This window comes from Palaemon carinicauda, chromosome 19 (assembly GCF_036898095.1).
Source record: "Palaemon carinicauda isolate YSFRI2023 chromosome 19, ASM3689809v2, whole genome shotgun sequence".
Taxonomy (NCBI): domain Eukaryota; kingdom Metazoa; phylum Arthropoda; class Malacostraca; order Decapoda; family Palaemonidae; genus Palaemon; species Palaemon carinicauda.
This window is the reverse complement of record NC_090743.1, coordinates 59,543,957-59,556,209: the sequence shown is the minus strand read 5'-3', so window position 1 is coordinate 59,556,209 and position 12,253 is coordinate 59,543,957. Positions and strand designations below refer to the sequence as shown.

At 40.3% G+C, this 12,253-nt stretch overlaps 1 pseudogene; it reads right to left on the bottom strand.

The window, feature by feature from the left end:
• Positions 1-12,253, bottom strand: part of LOC137658650 (fibrocystin-L-like) — a 145,801-nt pseudogene that overhangs the window by 48,116 nt on the left and 85,432 nt on the right.

Here is a 12,253-nt window from a genome sequence, read left to right as displayed (position 1 = left end):
TTCTTTGCCTTACGGACATTCAACCAAAATGACTTTTGCCAGTTACCTACCCATATAAGTCATGGTCCTGGTGTCATTGTCCCAATAGTAATCACCATGAACGTCGCTAACGGGGTCTGGGATTGCGTCGGTGCTGTTCCTCTGTGTACCCAAGGTTCTATGAAAGAAATTGAAGTACATTAATACTTCTCATGCGTTACTCACTGTTGAAGATTAAACTCTCTTTGGAAACTTCAACACAAATTCTAATTCCCCAATCTCCCTATTTCATTCTTTTATATCACTACTATGGATAATTTTCGCCTTGGAAATTTCAGTTTTCACAAGGGATTGAGATATCAATTAAATCACAATATACTGAAGAAAATGGCAGTTTTAGCTGAAGACATGTCTGATTGCTTAGGCGCACGCAAACGTATGAAATTAGGTGGTAAAAATTACAATTTTCTGTACAGGGAGGAATATTTGATTACTTGATCCCTTTCTGAGGAAAATTTTATCTAATTGACCGTTTTCTTGGAAGATATAGACAAATATCTAGCAACGAAGCAACATCAATGGTCTTTGTTACAGCTATTTTTAATGCAGACTTTATTTATTGCTTAGAAATATCATATAGAAATCTTGTCCTTCAAATTAGCAATTTTTGGCAAGAAGTTGGATCATTTCTGGTGTGAGCATCTAAGGGGTTAAACTTCCCTAATTTGGGGATTTTTGTCCAAATCTATCAAAGAAAATATTTCCTTAACATGAAATTAAAGAAGAAAATACATTTTTCAAAATATAGGTAGTATTAAGCATTACAACATATCGACATTAAATCTGTAATAGTGATTTGAACAGAGGATTATAATTATTCGTGTTATTATATGAAAGATAAAAAAAAAATTACACAGGTAAATTTAGCACTAAAGCAAAAAAAATATAGGTAGTATTAAGCATTACAACATATCGACATTAAATCTGTAATAGTGATTTGAACAGAGGATTATAATTATTCGTGCTATTATATGAAAGATAAAAAAAAATTACACAGGTAAATTTAGCACTAAAGCAAACAAAAGAATGATACTTTCTTGAACTAAAATAAAGCATTTCCACTAAATTTCTCTTTGAAGACAACTAATTATTTATGAGAAATAAATTTTTCATAACAAAATAACATAGAAAATGTTCTTTACTCAAATGAGTCTGGTCGTTGAAGGAACTCGTGAGAAACATAGAAGTAATCTCCGTCCTCTATAAGGCGTATCTCAGCATTATAGCTCAAATTAGTGATCTGAAAGGTAGAATAGTTTGTGATAAAAAGTAGGGAAGGATGCCTTACATCATGAATAATGCCACAGTAACATGTATATACACTATACCCGTGCATGGCTCAAGACATAAATGCAACCAAATATACATAGATGGGTTTACATGTGCGTAATGCTCATACAGTATATGCATGCATGTATCAATACATAGACGCAATTGATTCTATACATAGATGGATTTACATGTGTGTAATGCTCACACAGTATATGCATGCATGTATCAATACATAGATGCAATTGATTCTATACATAGATGGGTTTAAATGTGTGTAATGCTCATACAGTATATGCATGCATGTATCAATACATAGATGCAATTGATTCTATACATAGATGGGTTTAAATGTGTGTAATGCTCATACAGTATATGCATGCATGTATCAATACATAGACGCAATTGATTCTATACATAGATGGATTTACATGTGTGTAATGCTCACACAGTATATGCATGCATGTATCAATACATAGATGCAATTGATTCTATACATAGATGGGTTTAAATGTGTGTAATGCTCATACAGTATATGCATGCATGTATCAATACATAGATGCAATTGATTCTATACATAGATGGGTTTAAATGTGTGTAATGCTCATACAGTATATGCATGCATGTATCAATACATAGATGCAATTGATTCTATACATAGATGGGTTTAAATGTGTGTAATGCTCATACAGTATATGCATGCATGTATCAATACATAGATGCAATTGATTCTATACATAGATGGGTTTAAATGTGTGTAATGCTCATACAGTATATGCATGCATGTATCAATACATAGATGCAATTGATTCTATACATAGATGGGTTTAAATGTGTGTAATGCTCACACAGTATATGCATGCATGTATCAATACATAGATGCAATTGATTCTATACATAGATGGGTTTAAATGTGTGTAATGCTCATACAGTATATGCATGCATGTATCAATACATAGATGCAATTGATTCTATACATAGATGAGTTTACATGTGTGTAATGCTCACATAGTATATGCATGCATGTATCAATACATAGACGCAATTGATTCTATACATAGATGAGTTTACATGTGTGTAATGCTCACTCAGTATATGCATGCATGTATCAATACATAGACGCAATTGATTCTATACATAGATGGGTTTACATGTGCGTAATGCTCATACAGTATATGCATGCATGTACCAATACATAGACGCAATTGATTCTATACATAGATGAGTTTACATGTGTGTAATGCTCACACAGTATATGCATGCATGTATCAATACATAGACGCAATTGATTCTATACATAGATGGGTTTACATGTGCGTAATGCTCATACAGTATATGCATGCATGTCTCAATACATAGACGCAATTGATTCTATACATAGATGGGTTTACATGTGCGTAATACCTGTTGAGCATCATCGAATTCCCATTTGTAGGTATCTCCAGTAGGCAAAATACCCATCCATCCTTCAGTGGTCAATCTCTTGATTCTATATGGAACGTTTGTGCTGCCATGATCATTGGTCACAATGATGTCCTTCCCTTGCAGGGAGTCTGGGTTGATGTTGGTACCCCTGACGTTGAAGCGCACGAATTTTAGGCCAGTGCAAACAGAACCAGGGACCTATAATGCATACAAAAATAATTACTAACGTTAGTTCTCTTCTTCACAGGTTGTCCAAATGGGAAAGGATCCCAGCTGGCATGAAGGCTGCTTTATATAAAAATGACAACTATAATCTGTTTGTGACGTTCTTCCCCCAAAGTCTCCCCTTTGCTTCTAAGCTAATATCAAGGGCACGTCCATTAAACAGGATATACTTGCCATTGTTACCAAAGAGAAATTATCAATATGACTGCAGATGTTTCTTCACTTCACAGAGCCCAGTTTGATGACTTGTTTTTGAATTTCAATAATAGAAAAGAAACGATGTTTATCTACTGATATATGATGGACATACATAACTGTTCTTGTCAGATATTACTGGTAATTAAACCCAATGAAAAGGCTTTGTTTTATATGCACTGTTGACATAATTGGTACCTTTTGGCCTAATGATACTGAAAGATACTGTGCCGCTAAATTACAAATAGCTTCCTTCAGAGACTTTATCTACTGTATTTCTAATTTTACCTTGATAGTACAAAAATTTAAGAATATACTTATAAATATTGTCCTAATATCTGAATATTACTATTATATCTACAACTACTGAAGTCCTTTTCAAATTCAAGAAACGAAAAATCCTCAAAACAATTATTCACAAAGAAAATAAAAAAGATTAGGAAATAACAAAGAAATTGTCTCTTAAGGATCCTTGCTAAACTGTATCAAGAGTAACTACTATTGAGAGAGAGAGAGAGAGAGAGAGAGAGAGAGAGAGAGAGAGAGAGAGAGAGAGAGAGAGAGAGAGAGAGAGAGAGAGAGAGAGCGAGAGAGAGATATTACAGGACATTCAAACAGCAGATATTTCCCTGACATTCATCTATGCATACCTCAGGGTTGACAGAGAATTCTGTGACATTAATCTGGCAGCTCGCCGGATCCAAGATGCCCATAGATGGTACAAGGACATTCTCTGCTTGACCGGTAAGGGAGCCATCAGCATCAATCCATATAGTCTCGTATTCCCACTGGAATCTCATCTATAAGCCATGGAACATACATGTAGGTTAGGTCATTAGTAAGTGCGTAACATTGGGTTTGATAACTGAAAAAATGTCGACTGGAAATCATATAAACTGACTAATAGTCATTTCAAAATGATAAATGACTGATAAACTTAGATGAATTAATCTATTTATTTTTACCTTCTTGGAGAAGCTTCAAAGAATGAACAACTTATAAAATTTAATATATACCTTCTTGTGGGGCCCCTCAAAGACTGAAGAGACCACAGATGCTCAACTCTTACCTTGTTGGGGGAGTTCTCAAAGGTGAGTCCCTTTGTTTGCATGCTGAAACCTCCTTGCCTGAACTTGCACTGGGAACAGCCTGACAATGCAGAGCACATGCCAGTGTCAAAGTTGACGAACTTGGTGTCAGCGACGCTGAAGATATTCATCTTGGGAGCAATGATACCACTTGTTTCGTCACCACAGCCACTAGGGGATAAGGCAGAGTGTCCAATGACCAGTGAATTGAATATACCTGTTGGACAAATCCTCGGATGGAATCAGACTCTTCATATTTTTTTTCATCAAATAGTTATTTTATAATTATGTAATTACATATTAGGGAGATATGATGCGTTGAATTGATTCTGCCTTGTCAAATGTCCTCTTTTCAACATTTTTTTTTTTTTTGACATTTTGAAAGCTATATTGTCCTCCATTCTCCATTTTCACATACTTTGAATAACAAAGAAAATATTTCTAACTAGAATGAATGTGTGATAATATCACAAAGAGGATAAAATGACCAAATCAATTTGTAATCATGAAATAAACTTACCTGGTCCATCATCTTCGCCGAAATTGCCAACCATTTTGACCATTTCCATACCGGCATGCTCATTATCCAAGGTAACAAAACCATGGAACTGAAGAGCACCACCAAAGACAACCTCAGCTCCTCTGTCGCACCTCCACACGGTGAAGTCATGCCATTGGGCGACCTGTGCAAATGGGATTATTGGTAATGTTATCAATATCATTGCATCTATCCGAACCAATGAGTCACATATGACTCACATGGAAGATTTGAGGAAGAAGGATACGCAGGAGAGACCAAAGGGATGATGTAAACGGCCTTCGGCGCCATCTATGGTGTGCCGTGCAAGACACAGGGAAAGTGGTAACCACATGTGGCGTGTGGAGTGGGGGGAAATAGTAAACAAGTTCACAACCACTCAAAATGAAACGTTCAACCTGAACGTTACATCAATAACCTCAGCTCAATTAAACAATGTGCAATATAATTTTTTCAAATCTCTCTAAGAACACATCAAAACCAGTTTCAGCATATTATCATAAGTTTTTGAGAGCAATAAATTTGCTGTTATCCCAAAGTGAAAGAATTCCTGAATCATATTTCTCTAATAAGCTATACGAACAAGAATCCGACTTCATTCGGTACATGACATTTTATTACATCAATAGACTTAAAGTCTTTAGAAAATATAGAACCTATTAAACAAATATAGGTAACCATTTCAATCCGACTAAAATTTCATTAAAAGGATAAGGTGATTGTTACTATTTCATCTGGATTCTTTTAATTAAATAGGGCCTTTAAGTGTTATTCAGCTTTAGCCTATCAAATCTAAAAACTTTCCTTTTTTAAATATCTGATTTCAAATGGAGTCTGCAATCTAGTCTATTGAACTAAAAGTTGTAACGCTAATTTTGATGTCTATTTTATGTCAAAAGATATTACACAAATTGCCCCTCTAAGACTACAAAGCTCAAAATTAAAACTGAAACCTGTCTTTCCAACTCTACAGATTTAGTTAATGAAAGCCATCAATTAATTAATCTTGTTGGAGGATTATTTTTGGTAGATATAACAGAAAAAAAACCCTTTTATTCCTGTTAAAAATTGCCCTCTAAATATAAGACTGGAAAATCCCAGCTTATATCCCTTAAGATTAAATCTATTCTACAAAAGGTTTTATCAGTGATAAAATTTACCAAGTGAAAACTTTACTATGTAAATGTCCTATCTGTGAAAGTTTACAGCATCTATTATCAGTTAATAAATAACTCATAATCACCAAGTTATTTCCTCGACAGGTTCCAGTTTTGGGGAAATATCCGTCCATGGAGAACACCCACAGACCATATCTGGAAAACAAAAATATCATCTTGAGGCCAAGAATAGATTGCATCATTTTAAAATACTTTAACCACACTTGTGAATCCTTTCTAGAGTCCCATGGGATGTATCAGTGGCTTTGTTATCAAATAAAAGTTGAAGAAGTTGGACATGTAAGTGAGAAGAGATAAAAAGTCACAGATGTGAAGGAAAAAGCATAATGTAATAAAAGGAATACGATATATTTTAGGCACAAAACAAAACAGATTGCAGTAAGTACATATATATATATATATATATATATATATATATATATATATATATATATATATATATATATATAGATAGATAGATAGATAGATAGATAGATATAGATATAGATAAGGGATTTTGACGAAGGAAAAATCTATTTCTGGGAAGAGACCTGTGACGCCCGGTGAAAGAAGTCCTTCTTTACACTTTTCTGATATAAATATCCAAATATACCAGAGAAAGATAAAAGCATGGAAAGCAGAGGTTACTACCCTTGTGCGAGCACCTTGTGGGTGTCGTGTATACAACAGGGGCGTGTGAAAACCACTATTCACAGGCTGTCTTCCATTTAGATAATTCCTTCATCAAAGGGAAGGGCCGTAACAGTTGGACCACGCCACCGACACCTAACACGCGCGCCCTCTAGGACATCCTTCTGCAAGAACATATGGCTTGGCAAGGAAAAAGGGTGGGTCCGTACAAAATAATTGGGAAGGGTTTCACCGGGCGTCACAGGTCTCTTCCCAGAAATAGATTTTTCCTTCGTCAAAATCCCTTTTCTGGGGCGACCTGTGATGGCCGGTGAAAATGTACCAGAGAATGCCTTCCAAGCCCAATAAAATAATAACATAATGAGGAGAATACAAACACCATGTAAGACAATAATATAATATAATACTGTAAATAAACATAAAAATCACAAACTAGCCAAAGGACATAGGGAACGTAAGGCTAAATAAATATGAAGACAAGGAATCATCCGAGAGTCCAGACGCAAAAGGCATCAAATCTTACATGTCTAAGCATATCTAAACATTAAAGGAATGGTAAATACAATAACAGTTAAATCATAGGAATTAAACATGGTAAATAACTTAGGGCTAGCGAACCACCCAGGAGAGTGGCGACGTGGTGTGAGTGGCGGGTAGGAGGGAGGAGAGAAGAGATGGAAGAAAGGAATAAGCAGAGATTAATGGGGAGAGATAAGACTCCCTGCTGCAACCGTTGGGTATTTAAGGGCCTGTAAGTTCTTTAGATAGTGGCGTTTGAAAACCATAGGAGATTTCCAACCCGTATATTTTTTAAGGTCATCAAAGTCCATGTTCTGGAAGTAATTGATGGAGGTAGCTACTGACCGTATATCATGAGCATGGGGATATGATTCTGGGTTAGCATGTTTAATGAAGTAGAGGATTTGTTGTCTGATACCTTGAATAGAAATAGTACCCCCTTGTTCCCTGATAAACAAGGAGCCAGACGAGCGGGTGGCAGTTCTAGCTAAAAAGGACCTGAGAGTAGTGACTGGACACAGAGAAGGATCCTGGGGAAGAGAGATAATCTTCCAAGGGGACCACCTATTTTGCGGGTCCTCATTTTTAGCTAGGAAAGCTCTGTCTGGAGAAAGTAGTACTTCGCCTGAAGGGAGGAAATCTATGTTTTCCGGGTTACGTGAGAGAGCTGCTAGTTCTGAGATTCTAGCACCTGAGGCCATAGCCGTTAGAAACAAAGTCTTCCTAAGAAGAGTGATATAAGAGCAGGACTCATTGCCCGTGTCTGACGCAAGTTTGAGGACATCGTTCAGAGACCAAGAGACCTTTTGTGGCCGAGCCGAAGGTCGAAGCCTAGCGCACACTTTTGGAATAGATGAGAAAAAGGAATCCACCAGGTTAATGTTAAACTCAACAAGGAAGATCTTCTTCAAAGCTGACTTGATGGTGGTTATAGTGCTAGCTGCTAGGCCTTTGTCAAATAGGAACCTAAAGAACGAGATGGCTAAATTCGGAGAAAAACGAGTATGGTCTGAATTCTTTAGGAAATCTGCTAGTTTCTTAACGACCGAATCATATTGACGAATTGTCGAGTCCCTTTTGTCTGATTCGATGAAGAGAACGTTTTCCGGGTCAATGTTTGCGTCTCTACGAGCTGCAAACTTCATTTAGTCCACAAAGTTAGGGTTTTGGCTATCCTTGAGGAATCTGACACAGTCTGAGTTTGGATTACTTGGGTCAGTTTGGGGAATGGAATCCGGAAGGGACGGAGTTTCAACTCGAGGAGGAGAGGAAACCAACTGCTCTTTGGCCAGTGAGGTGCTACTAAAGCCCCTGCCCCCCGGAAGGAGCGTAGTTTGTGCAATACTTTCATTAGAAGATTCACTGGTGGAAATAGGTAAATCTTCTTCCAATGGTTCCAATCCAGGGTTAATGCGTCTATGGCATAAGCCTGTGGGTCCAGGTTTGGTGACACATAACAAGGAAGTTTGTGATTCATCTGAGTTGCGAATAGATCTACCTGGAGGCCCGGAACCAGTCTGAGTATCCACCGGAATGAAATTATGTCTAGAGACCATTCTGATTCCAGTGGTTTCGTCCTGGATAGTGAGTCAGCTATCACATTCTGGACTCCCGCTAGGTGAGTTGCTGACAGGAACCAATCCTTTTCTGTTGCCAAGGCGAAGATAGTGACCAGGATCTGATTCAGGTTGGGCGACTTGGATCCTCCTCTGTTGATGCAGTGTACTACGGCTGTGCTGTCTGACACTACTCTGATGTGGGTCGACCTCGGAGGAGAGAGTCTCTTCAGGGTCAGGAACACTGCCATGGCTTCGAGAACATTGATATGGAACTGTTTCATGGCGGGTGACCAAGAGCCCTGAAACATCTGATGTTCGGAGTAACCCCCCCCCCCATCCACTCAGAGACGCGTCTGTATGAATTGTCACTTGTGGAGGTGGGAATTGAAGAGGAACCGATTTGGAGAGGTTCTTCGGTTTGGACCATGGGTGTAATCTCATTTTCAAGACAGAGGGGATCTTCGAGACCTTGTCTCTTAAAGGTACTGTAGCTCTCTTTCTCCAAACTCGATTGATGTCTTTGAGTTTGGCTTTCAATAGGCGATCTGTTACTGAAGCGAATTGGAGAAGGCCGAGGATTCTTTCTAAGGCTCTTCTGGACACCTGTTTGTGTTTGAGAAAATTCTTGATCTTGGAAGCTATTTCTCTTACCTTTTTGGAAGGGAGAGACAGCTTGTGCTTTCAAAGGTCCCACTGAATGCCTAACCATTTGAAGTGGTCTGATGGTAGTAGGCGGGACTTTTGGAGATTGACCCGAGATCCCAGGTTGGCGAGAAAACGAAGTACTTTCTTCGTAGCTCTGTTGCATTCCAGGGCCGACCGAGCCCAAATGAGCCAATCGTCCAGATAAGCAACGATCTGTATCCCTTGGTTCCTGAGTTGTTCTAACACTGTCTCTCCCAGTTTCGTGAATATCCTGGGCGCAATGTTGAGGCCGAAGGGCATGACTTTGAACGCAAAGGCTTTCCTGCCTAGACGGAAACCTAGGTAAGGAGAGAAGTTTCGAGCTATTGGTACATGATAATAGGCGTCGGTAAGATCGATAGAGGTGGTGACGGCCCCACGGGGAAGTAAGGTCCGTACCTGAGAGATAGTCAACATCCGGAACTTGTCGCAGAGGATGTAAGAATTTAGCTTTGACAAGTCCAGGACCACTCTCAATGCCGACGAGCCTTTCTTCGGAACTGTGAACAGGCGGCCTTGGAACTTCAGCGATCGAACCCGTTTGATTGCTTTTTTCATGAGTAACTCTGTGGTGTACTCTCTCAGGATGGTAGTGGGTTTCTGGAAGAAGGTCACTGGTGGAGGAGGAGAACCTTGTAACCATTTCCACCCCAAACCTTTGGAGATTATGCTGTGAGCCCACGGACTGAAGATCCAATGGTCTCGAAAGTGGTAAAGTCTCTCCCCTACCGGGACTACATCATTGCGAGGGAGTGAATCTAGGTCCTTTCCCTCCCCGAGCACCCCTTGTCCTAGGTCCGCCTCGTTGGCGGAAGTGTCCTCTACCCCTGTAGCTACCTCTCTGGTGTCCACGAAAGGAACCTGAGGGTTCGTAGCTAGGGTTGTATGCAGGTGAGGGCATTCAAACGAGGTTGGGTTGTGTACCTGGGGGAGCAGTGAGGTAGACCACCTGTTGAGGGGGATTTGGTTGCAGAGACGTCGAAGCAGAGGGAGACTGTGATGACGAGTGGGTAATGGACGATTGATGGTAGTGACCCCGGTTCGTCTTGTAAGGGGTAAATCTCTGTTTCTTCTTGAAGAAAGCTTGCTTTTGGGCTTCGACCTTCCTTTTGGCAGTGAGGCCCCACCTCACTTGCAAATTTTGGTTTGCTCTCGCAGCATCTTGTAGAACCTAGTTCACCTCCTCCTGAGGAAAGAGGGTTTTTCCCCAGCAGGGGGAAGCTATCAGCCTGTTTGGTTCATGTCTGATCGAGGCCTCAGATAGAACGTATTTCCTGCAACTAACCCGAGCCGAACAAAACTCGTGTAGGTCGATTTGGAAGGACAGAGACAGGTTCTTCGTGAATACCCGAAACAAGGTCTCAGTCGGATAAAGCGAGGCTAGAGACTCCACGGAGGTAATGGAGTGGAGAGACCTAGCTAACCTATTCCGTGCCTCAAACTCAGTCTTGAGAAGATTTTCCGGTAATTTGGGAAGCTTCTCGGAAAACAGATTAGAGGCGCAGTCTGGGTCTAACTTCCCTACTGTGAAAGTAGAGGAAGCATTGTCCCAGATAGTAGAGGTACTCGGGATGAGCATGGAGGTGGGGTCCGTCTCTTTAAGAGCCGGCATGGCAGATCCTTCTTTGACAGCTTGAAAAGTAAGACCTGCCACTTTATCCATAATAGGTAAGGTAATAACGGGAGCAGTTGTAAATATGGTGTAGGCTCCTTTGTGTGGGGTGAGCTTGGAATTAGCGCACCCCCAGTCCGACAACGTCCTGGCCCAGAGAGCTTAGGCCTGCTCTTTAGGAAATATTACCGTTTCCTTCGGTACCTTGTCTAACCTAACCAAGGCATGTTCTTTCAAACGGACGAAGCCCTTGAATGGGAATTCTAGTACCGGAGGGTAAAATTCTAGGTCCTCTAGAGGGCGGGTGCCTATGCCCTCCAGAGTTATGGCACCATCTATATATGGAGAATGTAAGGCAAACCTCCATGGGTTGTTTTTATCGAAGGGGGGTAACTTCGATGAGTCTGGGGCTGAAGGAGGAGGCATCTGAGTTCCTGAATGGATCAGATTCGCCACCATATCTTTGAGCTCCGTCATAGCTCCTTGGTTTGCCCTAGAATGTTGTTGTATCTGCTCTTTAACAATATCCCTGATCATGTCGGCGGATAAGGACGGATCCTGAGCACGATCCGCTGACGAAGCCCTGGACTTAGTGGACTTCGTCATTTTAGTAGTCACGGTTTTAGGTAAAGTAATATGAACATCAGGATCCTTTGAGGGTCCAGGGACCGGTGACACAGATAATGGCAAAGCTGAAGGCTTAAAGATACGTAGTGGCTTCACCTTGGGTCGTACAGGAACGGAGGGATCCCGAGGAGAAGCCATAGGCTTATCAAAGCCGTGAAAGGAAGAAGTAGAGGAAGGAGTGAGAGATGAAAGGGGGTCCACCAACTCATCACCACCTACCTGCTCATCCATGGGTTCGACGTCCAAATCTAGAAAGGACGTGTCCTCCGTCAATAAAGCTTCTTCTTCCGTTGGAATGGTTGCTCTAACAGCCTCAATTAACGGGGCCGCTGTCTCCGGTGGAACTGCCGCAGTAGTAGAGCCCGGGAATAGGCGAGAGGCCATGTCTCAATCGCTGAGATAGGGTGCGCCAGACGGAGCATTCCTCCCAAATCCTGACACCCACGGACGGAGAGCAGCTCTTGCCTCCCGGAGAGATTCATCATTATTATTATTATTATTATTATTATTACTATCCAAGCTACAACCCTAGTTGGAAAAGCAGGATGCTATAAGCCCAGGGGCTCCAACAGGGAAAAATAGCCCAGTGAGGAAAGGAAATAAGGAAATAAATGAATGAAGAGAATAAATTAACAATAAATCATTCTAAAATAAGAAACAACGTC